Source organism: Mustela putorius, unplaced genomic scaffold (assembly GCF_011764305.1).
Source record: "Mustela putorius furo isolate JIRA1106 unplaced genomic scaffold, ASM1176430v1.1 tig00003944_pilon_pilon_pilon, whole genome shotgun sequence".
Lineage (NCBI taxonomy): Eukaryota > Metazoa > Chordata > Mammalia > Carnivora > Mustelidae > Mustela > Mustela putorius.
Window position 1 is genome coordinate 1,456,587 of NW_025422088.1, and position 13,812 is coordinate 1,470,398.

The 13,812-nt window shown below is 35.6% G+C and overlaps 1 protein-coding gene across 43 annotated transcripts in view; it reads left to right on the forward strand.

Moving 5' to 3' along the window:
• PTPRD (protein tyrosine phosphatase receptor type D) overlaps positions 1 to 13,812 on the forward strand; it is a 2,277,302-nt gene that overhangs the window by 21,003 nt on the left and 2,242,487 nt on the right. The gene's annotated exons all lie outside the window — the stretch shown is intronic.

A 13,812-nucleotide genomic window follows, 5' to 3' on the forward strand; every position in this document is an offset into this window, starting at 1 on the left:
CACACTTCACAGCACTCACCAAAGCACATACCCACCCCAATGTCCATAATCCCACCCCCTTCTCCCAACCCCCCTCCCCCCAGCAACCCTCAGTTTGTTTTGTGAGATTAAGAGTCACTTATGGTTTTAAAAACAAAGGAGAAGGCTATAATGATAATGAGATAGAAATGACTTGAATAAACAAACAAAACACCTGCCTAGGGTACAGGAAAGATTTTCAAATTGAAGATCTTGTTTTCTGTCTCAGGAAGAAAAAAAAAAATTGTCAAGTTTGTAAATAGGTTAAGGTTTTTGTTTGTTTGTTTTTTGTTTTGTTTTTGTTTTGTTTTGGTAGAAGTGCATATATTCCTTCAGACTTTTTCTTCATTTGAAAATAGTTCATTAAAATCTCTTTGGATTAATTCCAAAATGTCTGTTTGCCCACATTCTTAGAGAATTTCCAACCTCTTTGTATTAATATAAAGTGTATTACATATATTGGAACAGGATTATTCGTGATGCATCCTTAGAGAAATATAGACATATCTGGAACAGGAACACAGGTCTGAAGCTACTTGATAACTTTCAAATTTTTTTTTTCTATATAAAACCTGTTGAAATAGGTTTAACCAGCCTATAAGCATAAAATGAGGTTGTATTTGTAATAATATCCCATTCATGATGACTTTGAACTCCCATGTTTTTGATTGTAGGACTTTTGGGGGCTATAAACAATGTCCATTTGAATGTTTTATTTATGTCTTCACGGGCAGTCACTCTTCCATGTGCCCTGTAACTTTATTACTCAAAGTATAGTTTGTGGGCCAGTAGCATATGTAAGTCCTGGGAACTTGTTCAAAATGCCGACTCTCAGGCTCCATCCCAGGGTTTTGAATGACCCTCTCTATTTAACAAGATCCTCAGGTGGTTCCTAGTAATGTTTGAGCCACTCAGCTTTAGAATTCAACTCCACAGTGAATTACACATACATTTTTGAGGACTTCAGACCCAACTCATAGAAAGTTTTGGCAGAACACGAAGTTTCTAACTCAGTGCAGTCTAATGATCTCTACTAGATTTTCCATGTTTTTATCTAGGTTAGACCTTGTATTAATTATGGTTACTGCACAACAAATTACTCTAAAACCGAGTGGTTGAAAATAACATTCATATCTGTTTCTGAGGTCAGGAATCTGCAAGCAGCTCAGCATGGTGGTTCTAGCTATGAGACTCCTATAACCCAAACAAAGCATCAGGAGTGGGTGTGGGGAGCTTGTAGCACCTCAGGCTTGACTGATTCTAAGCTGGAGGCTTTGGTTCCTTGACATGTGTTCACTAGTGCTGCCCTATGGCATGGCAAGAGAGAGAGGAAGAGAGCGAAGGAAAGAAATTCCATGTTGCCTTTTATGGCTTAGTTTCCTAGTCAGAACCCATCACTTCCACCTGACTGCATTCAATAGGAGTGTGACCCACACACAACAGGCGGGAATTATAAAGGGTGAAAATACCAAGAGGCTAGTATCCTTGGGACTAACTTGGTGGTTGCCTCCCACACATTCCTTGGGATGATTAGTTATCAGTTGTTCTCTCAAGGTATGACTTTGTCCTCTGCTCCAATTAGGCAATGTCACCATTTTTTTTGCAGTAAGGAAGACTACATGTACATAAATGAGAGGGTCTCCTTTGCACTGTTTTAAATAATTTTCTTACTCATTAGATGACACTCTTATTGAAACCTCTCTGAAGCCTCTCCACCTTGGCTCCTCATCTCCTGCAAATGACTCTCAAACCAAAACAAGACAAAATGGAGAGATCTACAAAACTACTGACATTCGGGGTGCCTGGGTGGCTCAGTGGGTTAAGCCTCTGCCTTTGGCTCAGGTCATGATCTCAGGGTCTTGAGATCAAGCCCTGCATTGGGCTCTCTGCTCAGCGGGGAGCCTGCTTCCCACCCACCCCCATCTCTCTCTGCCTACTTGTGATCTCTCTGTCAAATAAATAAGAAAATATTTTTAAAAAGAGTATCAACTTTCACCAAAACAAAATAGTGTAAGTATAATGCCATTTATATACATACTGAATAAATTCTGTTTCTTCCCTTAAACTCGTTCTCCACTTCCAGCCTCACCACATACCTACACACATGCATGCACAGGCTCATATACCCAGAGATAAGGTCATCTGCATCATACCAGGTATCCAGTTTATAGTATAAAGTATCTGCATCCAGGCTGATAGTGACTATGTAGTTCTCTTCTGGAAATATTAAAAGGGTTGTTGCTTTGTAATTGTGAAACTAAAGAGAAAGTTTGTTGGGACCCAGGTGTCCATCTTCTCTCCTAGCTGAAGCACTTGACCCTCTAGCTGTTACCATGGTAATTTGTTGCCAAGAGAGACAAGAATGTCTTCCTTGCCATTTCCCTCTTTAATTTTTCTGTCATATTTTACTATAGGGTTGCTGCTTATGCTCTAATACTTTAGTCATCTTATTGGAGCAGTTCCTTCAGTTTTACTTAAAAGCTCATTTGCAACTCTCTTCTGCTCTGTAAGACTCACATGTGAACCTGAGCGTTGGTTAATTTGAGTGTCTGGTTCCACATTTCACTGATAATCTCTTTCTTCTCCTATGCCTAAATTTTTTTAGGTCAAATTCAATGTGTCTGCTCTCCTTTCTCCTTTTTCATATTCTATTTCAAGGATTTTCTCAGTTTCTTTTGATAACAAAATTTTTCCAGGTCCATTTGTCCTGTTTATCAGATCCACACAGATATTTCTGAAATTTCTGTGTAGGTTCGTGTGCTGATTCCTGCTGTTCCTTGACACAAATTAAATATAATAGCGGTTTTACCTACAGTTAAAGGCCTGAGTTCTAATAACATCCTATACATGAGAAAAACTAGGAGATTTTTTTTTTTAGGAGATTCTTTTGATTCCAGGCCTGATAAATCAGTGAGCAAATCTTTACTCATTCTGTCTGTCTGCAAAGTGAGAGGGCTCTGCTTTGTTAATTTGTTCACTAAGATACCCTCCCTTAATAACATGGGAGAAATAGACAAAATATAAACATGTTAAGATATATACAATAATTTAGATATTAAGTGCTAAGGAGAAAAAAAATAAGGCAGTGAAAGGAAGTGTGGGCAGTGCTGTAATGGGGTGTAAAATTTTAAATAGAAGACCAAAGATGCTTTCTCTGAAAAGAAGGCATTTGAGTAAAAAGTAAAGGAATAGCTAAAATTTTAAGTGCCTCCCATACCTTTGTTTAGAAGACATCAAAGGTGAGGATTTCTCACATTGTAATATTCTTTGTAATTCCTTGTTCAGTAGCAAATTTTTAGTAATAAGCGGTATTCCTTTACAGAGTGTGTGCACTATAATTTTGAATAATTTGTCTTTAAAGCCAACTGCAGTGCTCTTCTCGCATCAATACTACAATATGAGTGCTAATTCTATGGCTGGGCCGCTTATCTAGATAAGATATTAAAGCCCGTTTTCAGCTTAGGTCTTGTGCAATAATCATGCAAGTGTATACACTCTGAGCCACAGTGGAACCTTCCTTAATGGTCCTCTATAGGGTGTTGATGTTGTTATTTAATAGCATTTATAAGATCACCACCGAGTGGAGAATCCCTATTTTGGAAGTTCCTGGGAGTTCTTTCTGTCATGAGCGCCTTTTTAGTGACTTACTTTGTATTGCCTTAAAAATCACAAACTTTGGTGTCAGAAAACTTTTAGTTTGTCTCTTGGTTTTTAACGTTAATGGTTGACCAGGGGCTGACAAGCCTCTAAGCCTGAGTTACTGCAGCTATCAAACTGAGATCACTTAACTATCTGTTGTTGCTGATCATCTGTTTTTGTGGGTACTGTGTAAAGTACTGCGGGCAAAGAGTGTCTTAAAAGTCACTATCATTCTCACATTGAGGTCCTTCATCCATTTTGAGTCTATTTTTGTGTGTGGTGTAAGGAAATGGTCCAATTTCATTTTTCTGCATGTGGCTGTCCAATTTTCCCAGCACCATTTATTGAAGAGGCTGTCTTTTTTCCATTGGACATTCTTTCCTGCTTTGTCGAAGATTAGTTGACCATAGAGTTGAGGGTCTATTTCTGGGAATCCTTGAGGAGAACACAGGCAGCAACCTCTTCGACCTCAGCCGCAGCAACATCTTCCTAGGAACAACGCCAAAGGCAAGGGAAGCAAGGGCAAAAATGAACTATTGGGATTTCATCAAGATCAAAAGCTTTTGCACAGCAAAGGAAACAGTGAACAAAATCAAAAGACAACTGACAGAATGGGAGAAGATATTTGCAAACGACATATCAGATAAAGGACTAGTGTCCAGAATCTATAAAGAACTTAGCAAACTCAACACCCAAAAAACAAATAATCCAATCAAGAAATGGGCAGAGAACATGAACAGACATTTCTGCAAAGAAGACATCCAGATGGCCAACAGACACATGAAAAAGTGCTCCATATCACTTGGCATCAGGGAAATACAAATCAAAACCACAATGAGATATCACCTCACACCAGTCAGAATGGCTAAAATCAACAAGTCACGAAATGACAGATGCTGGAGAGGATGCAGAGAAAGGGGAACCCTCCTACACTGTTGGTGGGAATGCAAGCTGGTGCAGCCACTCTGGAAAACAGCATGGAGGTTCCTCAAAATGTTGAAAATAGAACTGCCCTATGACCCAGCAAGTGCACTATTGGGTATTTACCCTAAAGATACAAACGTAGTGATCCAAAGGGGCACATGCACCCGAATGTTTATAGCAGCAATGTCCACAATAGCCAAACTATGGAAAGAACCTAGATGTCCATCAACAGATGAATGGATCAAGAAGATGTGGTATATATACACAATGGAATACTATGCAGCCATCAAAAGAAATGAAATCTTGCCATTTGCAACAACATGGATGGAACTAGAGCGTATCATGCTTAGCGAAATAAGTCAAGCAGAGAAAGACAACTATCATATGATCTCCCTGATATTAGGAAGTGGAGATGCTACATGGGGGCTTAAGTGGGTAGAAGAAGAATCAATGGGACAAGATGGGATTGGGAGGGAGACAAACCATAAGTGACTCTTAATCTCACAAAACAAACTGAGGGTTGCCGGGGGGAGGGGGTTTGGGAGAAGGGGGTGGGATTATGGACATTGGGGAGGGTATGTGCTTTGGTGACTGCTGTGAAGTGTGTAAACCTGGTGATTCACAGACCTGTACCCCTGGGGATAAAAATATATGTTTATAAAAAATAAAAAAATTTAAAAAAAAATTAAAAAAAAGTCACTATCATGAAACTAACACTTGCATGCCTCATAGACGAGTGACTGCATTCCTTTTCTGAAACACGTTTTACACAGCCCTTTACAATGTACTAAGCTTTATCTCCTGTGACCTATGAGGTACTTGGTATACTAGGTATTAGATTGCTGTTTTGTAGGAGTAACCCTTATATATGAGCTTTATTTCCATCTTAAAACAAAGAATAAAAAGCTTTTCGTCAGCAAGATCTGATTTCTTTCTTTCTTTCTTTTTTTTTTTTTTGTTCTCTCTCATGTTTTCAGCTTTCCTTGAGCTCTCTGTGTATTTATTTTTCTTCATCAGTGTTTATAGAGTATTTGTACCATTGCCCGAGCTCTCTGGTCCTCTCGCTAGACTTTGTGAATGTGTGAGAGACAGAAACTAGATCTTTAATTTTGCACTGTGGTACCTCGTTCAACGTTGAGAATGTGGTTTATATGAATATAGTCCTTAAGTGGGGAGGTGTAAGCTAGTCTAGTCTTCCCTGTTGACAGGCTGTGTGCTGTTATCCATTTAGTTTCTCCACATCTCAGTTTATTATTCCCAAATAACAGACATAAGTATGGTGTGCCTGTCCGAGCACAGTTATGAGGGTTGAATTCAATAATCTGGGTCAGACACTTTTAGCAATGTTTCCTACCTCATCAACCTTCTGCAGATGTTAGCCCCTTTTCTTCTCCTCCTATTCTTCTTCCTCCTCTTTATAATAATAATGAAATACTAATTTTCATGTTTAGGAAGTAGATGCTATTTGGGTTACATTGAAAATGTTGCATGTACCATAGATACTCATTAATTCAAGTTGGTAAATAATGTTTATAGAACCTCTATTAGGTCCACAACAATAGAATATGTGTTATGTAAATACTGGTGGTAAATACAGTTTTCTCTAGAATGTAGTTTGATAGAGAATAGTTTAGTGTTTCCTACTTAGGGAAAAGTCATCCTAAGGGAGACAGGCCTGCAGAGGCCTGAGTTGCTCTTTGCAGCTTCCTGGTATCTGAAAGTAGGACCTGTGCTGTCAGCTGCTCTGACTTGATTGTGTATTTTCTGTCACCATGCATGTCTTCATGCTTCTGCCTTCTCTACTTCACTTTATTGATTTATAACACCTCAAGTAATTTGTTATTAGTAGTAAATATTGCCTTGAAATACTAATACTAATTCTATTTGTCAGATATTACATTTCTAGGATCTTGATGGTTTGAGAACCTGTCTTTATTGTCTAGTCTTAATTTCATGGAGAAATATAGCCAAGGTATTTTCATGTAAAAGGCAAAGGATGAGTGAAAGAGTATTGACTGAACATTTTATAAGGTTAAAAAACAAAGAAAAATTTACATAAACTGAGAGCAGTTATAGATCTGAAAGTTTAATTATATTGACAACAAGAAAATATTGGTTGTAAAAGTCGTGGGTGTGTATGGGTGTGTTTCTGCATACAAACCCATATATTTTTTAAGAAGCATTTCATGATTGACAGTTCCTTGCTCCCTTGTAGGTAGTAAGTAAGAGGAAATGAGGCATTCTCTACAGTCATTGCTGCATTTTGGTTTTCAAGAAAAGTTTATGCCCACGAGCAAACCTGATGAAAGGCATGTAAGAATGTAGTTCATTCTTTTTAGATTCTTACTATCATTGTGGTTTGTTTCCCTTATGACTAACTGCAGAAGATTTATCCTCACAAGCTGCTTTAGGTAGATTTTCATGCAATTTTTATGCTTCCTTTCTTAAAAAAAAAAAAAGTGCATTTTGACATCTTTCCTGAATATTTTCATTCTCGTGAATGTTCTTTTCTATGTCACTTTTTATTGAGCTGAATATAGCAATTTGAGTTTGGCATGATATCAGTCTATATTTAGCATTCTTTCTTGTAAAACTCCTCTTGCCATATGAAGGCTACAAAGATGTAAGGTTCACATTTTTTTTCACGTTATGTTCATAGTTCATGTCATTTAATGCTAGATAAAAATAATTGTGTTTACTTACTGAGCCTATTTGCTGTATCTTTCATTGTAAATTGTGAAGAGACATTTGTCTGATAACCAAAAAAGAACCTTGGAAAAAACTTTTGATTACTTAAATATTTTATAATTTATTTTTGATGTAAATGTCTTTACTTGATATTTTTTACAATTTTTTTTTTACAATTTTATTTATTTATTTGACAGAGATCACAAGTAGGCAGAGAGACAGACAGGAGTGGGGGGAAGCAGGCTCCCCACTGAAGCAGAGAGCCCAATGCGGGGCTCAATCCCAGGACCCCGGGATCATGACCTGAGCCGAAGGCAGAGGCTTTAACCCACTGAGCCACCCAGGTGCCCCTTCATTTGATTGTATTTTAAAAAACACATCTTACCTGCACTGACTGCTTCAAATGTCTCATGATAGGTGTAAGTCTCTCAGACAACAATTATATTTATAGTTTTGTTCCCACATGGCATACTTTTCATTTACCAACATCAAATTTCAGGTTCTCTTTGCTAACCTGGTTATATCACTGAATAGATTTCATTTACCTGTGACATTTTCTCACATTTTTTTAGTTTGTAAAGTAGGTTTTTTTTTGTTGTTGTTCTAAACTTTAAAAATATCACAAATAGGAAAGTCAGCTATTAACCTGAAAAGTCTCCAGTTTATTTATAGGTACACCTTATTCTACATGTGTGTGTGCATGCGTATGTATGTATTTATGGGTGTGTACATCTATTAATCCAATGCTCTTTTGGTTATATTTCTAAAATTTAGACATACCTGAACTTTCTTCCAGTTATTTTTTTACTTGAAGAAAAAGAAACCTGTAAAACATTATATTTTTTGTTTAGGTTTGGTGTATCTGTTACTATAGTAGTTACTATGATGTGATGTGAGATTTCTCTAACACTTAAGTGTTCATTTTCTAAAAACCTTCCAGAGAAATATAAATTTTTTCTTGAATTGAATAATATGTTCATCGTTTGATTTCCAATGATGATTTAATCAGATAAGTTATAATCTCCTAGACAGTTGGTTTCAATGAAAGAAAGGTGTGTGATTGGAACAGAGTATGAGGTACTATCTAAACATGAGCATTTATCAATGAGAGAATTGCACAAATAGTGATGAATGGGAGAAAGAGAACGAGCACTAAAAAATAATAATAATTATTATAATAAGCCGCCTATTTCACAATGTACTTTAAGGTGACCAAAATTGTAGAACACGATTCAGAAGAAAATAAAATTAGTTTACTGTTTTAGATCATCATCGTTTTTATTTGTTTGTTTTGTTTTGTTTTTGTTTTTTGTTAACTGAAACCTCACATTTGTTATGTTATATCTCATGTTATTTTTGGCTTAGTAGTAGTTTGAGTGAGGCTGTCAAAGGTCCAGTTAAATATGATTGTTCCTTTGGCTATAGAGTTGAATTCCTAGTTCAAAAATAGTCCAGGAGGTTTTCCATATTAAACTACTAGGGCCTGTTACTTACTGTTCATTCATATATTCATTCATTGAATAAAACTGTATTGCAACCAACTCTATGTGACATCTTGGAACAGATGAACAGGATCTGGTCCTGGCCCTTAGTGGATTATCTTTACTGGTATATGCCATTTTCTGGGATTCAAATAGCTTATTTTCTCCTCTATTTTAAGAGAGAATCATAATAATTTGCAAAATGGAAAGAGTATTTATATAAATATTTATACTCATTTGGGACTCATTAAATTCATGCTGGACCTGAGGTTTGAGGAATGAGCTCTTTATAAATGATGAGCTATAGATGTTAGTTTAAGCTCATGGTTTTATTTCTTGCATACTGGGATTTGTGATTTTGACCAAAAACCTACCAGAAAACGTCACCGAATAGAATATTGGAGATATATCAACATTTTATTTTGCTTCGTGTTCTTGGGTTAGTCTCATAATGCACAAATCACATGATACTCTCATCAGTTCTTTAGTTGGTCATTAGCATATTGATCATATTTGTAAATTTTAATAAAACCTATTGTAAAAATCCTACCATGATTACCAAGTGTGCCACCAGCCCATCAGTCCTTTTGCAGCCTCCCAGGCTTTTTTTTTTTTTTTTTTTTAAGTTTTCTTTGATTTATTTCATCAGATTTTATGGTTTTCAGTTATAAAGCCTATACATACATTGTTATAGTGATAGATGAATATTACTGTTTTGGGGGATTGTTTTGAATTTTCAGTTGTACATTTCTTCATATACAGAAATGTATTTGTGTGTGTGTGTGTGTGTGTGTATTAATCCAATATCCTGAAAAGTTGGTCAATCACTTATTAGTTCCAGAAATTTTGTTTTAGTTTTCTTGGAATTCTCCATGCAAACCATAATATTGCCTGTGAAAAAGAATAGATTTGTTTCTTTCATATCAGGAGGCTTTTTATATCTTTCCACATTGCCTGAGACTTCCAGTATGATGTTGCATAAGTGTGGTGAGAGTACAAAAAATCTTTGCTTTTTCTTGAGCTTAACCAGAAGGCATTGATCTTTAAGTTTCATTTGTATCTGTTTTTGTAGATGTCCTTTAGCAAATTGAGGGTTCTCTAACATTCCTAAATTAATGAGAATTTTTATCATAAAAAGATCACAATTTTAAAAATATTTTACCTATATCAATTGGTAAAATCATGTGGCTTTCTAATTTAAACTGTTATACTGTGGTGGATTACATTAATTGATGTTTGACTATTAAACCAGCCCTACATGTCTAGGGTCTACTTCATTTGGTCATATCCTGAGGTTCATGAGGGGTACGTGATACATTTGTATTTTTTTTTTTAACTGTTTTCATCTGGTTTTAGTATCAGGATATTGAAACTTTATACAAGTTGGGAAATGTTCTCTCTTCTATTTTTTTGGAAGTGATTGTGTAGAACTGGCACTATTTCTTCTTTAAAAGTCTAGTGTCTTGGGGCACCTGGGTGGCTCAGTGGGTTAAGCCGCTGCCTTCGGCTCAGGTCATGATCTCAGGGTCCTGGGATCGAGCCCCGCATCGGGCTCTCTGCTCGGCAGGGAGCCTGCTTCCCTCTCTCTCTGCCTGCCTCTCCATCTACTTGTGATTTCTCTCTGTAAAATAAATAAATAAAATCTTTAAAAAAATTAAAAAAATTTAAAAAAAAATAATAAAAAAAATAAAAGTCTAGTGTCTTTACCAGCAAAATTATTTAGGCCTGGTAATAGCTCTTTTGGTAAGTTTTAAATTACAAATATAATATCTTTAAAAGTCATGGATCTATTAAGGTTACCTGTGTCATAGTGTGTGAATTTTGATAAATTGTATTTTTTGGAGGAATTAATAAATCTGATCTAAATTGATGAATTTATATACTTAGAATTGTTCATAGTAGTTCTTTATTTTCCTTATCTAAAAATTCAAGATATTTAAACTAAAAAAAAAATACTTACACAGTATGTTCAACCATTTCTCTTACCCTTACCCTTCACCTCTGGCAACCAGCAACTTATTTTTTGTATCTATGAGCTTGGTACGTACATATGTAAGTGTGTATGTACTTACAATGTTTAGAATCCTCATATAAAAGAGATCGTACAGTATTTGTCTTTATCTGACTTATTTCACTTAGTATAATACCTTCCAGGTCTGGGTTCTCTGTTCTGTTCCACTGATCTATGTGTCTGTTTTCATGCCAGTATCATTCTGTTTTAATTACTATAGCTGTGTAATACAGTTTGAAATTAGGGAGCATGATGCTTTCAGATTTGTTTTTCTTCCTCCACATTGGATATTTGAGATCCTTGGTGATTCCATTTCCATTTTAGGATTACTTTTTCTATTCTTGTGAAAAATGCCATTGGAATTTTGATAGGGGTTGCATTGAATCTCTATATTACTTTGGGTAGTATGGACATTTTAATACTATTAATTTTTTTTAATTCTTGAGCATAGATTATATTTCCATTTATTTGTACCTTCAAGTTCTTTCATTAATGTCTCTTAGTTTTCAATATTCAGTTCTTTCACCTCTTTGTTTAAATTTATTACTAGGCATTTTATCTTTTTTGATGCAATTGTTAATGATGCAGTCTCCCAGTTTTTATCTCTTGATCTAAACTTGTCTGATTCCACAGCCCTTTATTTTGGTTACTTTCTGGGTGAAGGCCTGCATGCCATCATCTTCAGCACTTTTTTTATGCCTCCCACTCTTAGACTTTCTTGCCCATAAGTTATACTTGTCTGGTTAGACTTAATCACAGATTAAACCAATATTAGTTCATGCTTCTGAGTCTGTCAGAAACATTTCTCTCCTTTACCTCCCCCACCCCATTTTACTTCATTTCTTTGTTCCTTTACATATTACTTCTTACTAAGTAAACAGTTCTTGTCAATGCAAACTAGGTCAGGTTACCCCATTATTAACTTTCACAGTAGTTTTGAATTACTTATTCCTGATGTTTATCTCAGTTACAATTTGTATAATTTTTCTTTTTGTTTAATGTTGTTAATTCTTTTAGGATATCAGCTTCTTGTCAGAAGGCCTGTGTCTGTCTTATTTACACAGTTATCCAGAGAAAAGAGAGAATTCAGTAAATGTGTATTAAATGTATGAATGCACATTACATCTGCTCTAAAATGGAAATACTCAAGAATAGATAAGTAATAATACCAGAGATGTGGTGAAGGAGACTTCAAGAGTCTCTTCAAATTCTTTTTTTTTTTTTTTTAATTTTTTATTTTTTATAAACATATATTTTTATCCCCAGGGGTACAGGTCTGTGAATCACCAGGTTTACACACTTCACAGCACTCACCAAATCACATACCCTCCCCAATGTCCATAATCCCACCCCCTTCTCCCAAAACCCCTCCCCCCGGCAACCCTCAGTTTGTTTTGTGAGATTAAGAGTCACTTATGGTTTGTCTCCCTCCCAATTCTGAGTCATTTTTTTCTTCTAGATGAAACTGAAGGAACAATTAATTTATGTATATGATATGGGTAAAATAGATAAATAAGCTAATAGATAAGGATTTGAAAATTGTAGCATTAATTCTAAATTGATATAAATACAGCATCAATTTTATATGTTGTTTAAACCTTATATTTTGGAGTGGGACAGAATATGATACAGCATAGGTAGGGCTAAAAGAGAAAGGGGAGATTAGAGGAGAGAGTCATGAAATATTCAAGTCCAGGTGTAGAAATTGACTTTCATTGATGAAAAATGGATGATAGCTCATGCTACTTATTGTTGACCAATAGTTTTGCCCAGATGTCAGCTATTCCAGAAGCATCCTGAGTTACGTCATTCTTGTAATATATGGTTAGACCCTACATGACATAGCCTATTTTCTGTGAGGAATAAAGATCAAGACTTCCAAGACTCTTAACTAAATCTCCAGAATAGCCAAACTGGTTAATTTTTAGAATTCTACCAAAGGCTACCATACTATGTCAGACATCCCAGCTTCAGAATTCAGGCAGGTATTTTTGAATGGCAGGAATTTCAAATCACATTCTTGGTTTGAATTTTTTTTTTCCGGAATTTTAGAGAACTATATTCTCTTATTAGCAATGTAGGTGGGTGGTCATTATCTTGTAGAAATATTAACAATAATGTAAAAACCTGTATTTTTAAGTATCAATCTATGGGAAACTTACATATATCCAGTTTAAAAAAATACAATTTCCCTTCTACTTAATACCCTGATATCCCTCAGGAATGACCTAAACTGCTGAGACTAGACTGAGGGATAGTGAAATAAAAATGGTGATTTACCCAATTAACACAGCAAGTGAGTTGTCTCACTTTAGCATGTGGTGCTTAATTGTACACAAAATATACAAACCCTGCTAAGTGCATTGGCATTAATTTGATTCTTGGTTGCTATCACTGAGGATAGCACCGTAGCTCTCAATTAGCTGAAATTATGAATACCTCTGCTTGGTCACTCTTTGAGTATTACCTCATAGACTCTTTGACAAGAGTTTGCTTCTTTTCCTCGGCCATGACATTCATCATAATGTTAAAAGGGAAGGTTTGGGTTATTTGGTTAAGTCTATGAATAAACCAATCAGTCGTCTATAAACTTGTCAATCTCCTTTCAGGAGTAGAGTTGCTATAAGACAACTATCTTGTCATATATGTATTATATTTCTTCAGAATTGGGAATACAATTAAAATCCACTGGTTCATTTGAAGATTGACACAGTTCTTCTGAAACTTAATATTGTTTCTCATTTGTTGAACAAATATTTCTATGGTGCTTTTTATGTACCAGACACTATTTTAAGTACTTTACAACTGTTAACTGTTAATCTTCATTAGAGTCCTATGGACTAAGGGTGATTTCTGTCTTCATTTTAGAAAAAGATGAATTTGAAGGACAGAGATGACATGTAATTTGCATAAATTTCCAAATCTGGAAAGTGGGAGACCAAAATGGGAACCCATGGAGCCTGACACCTAATTCTGCCTTCTAGGCCCCTGTATTTTATTGTCTCTATGTAAAAGCAATTGCTATGGACTAAGTGTTTGGAGGTGGAGCCT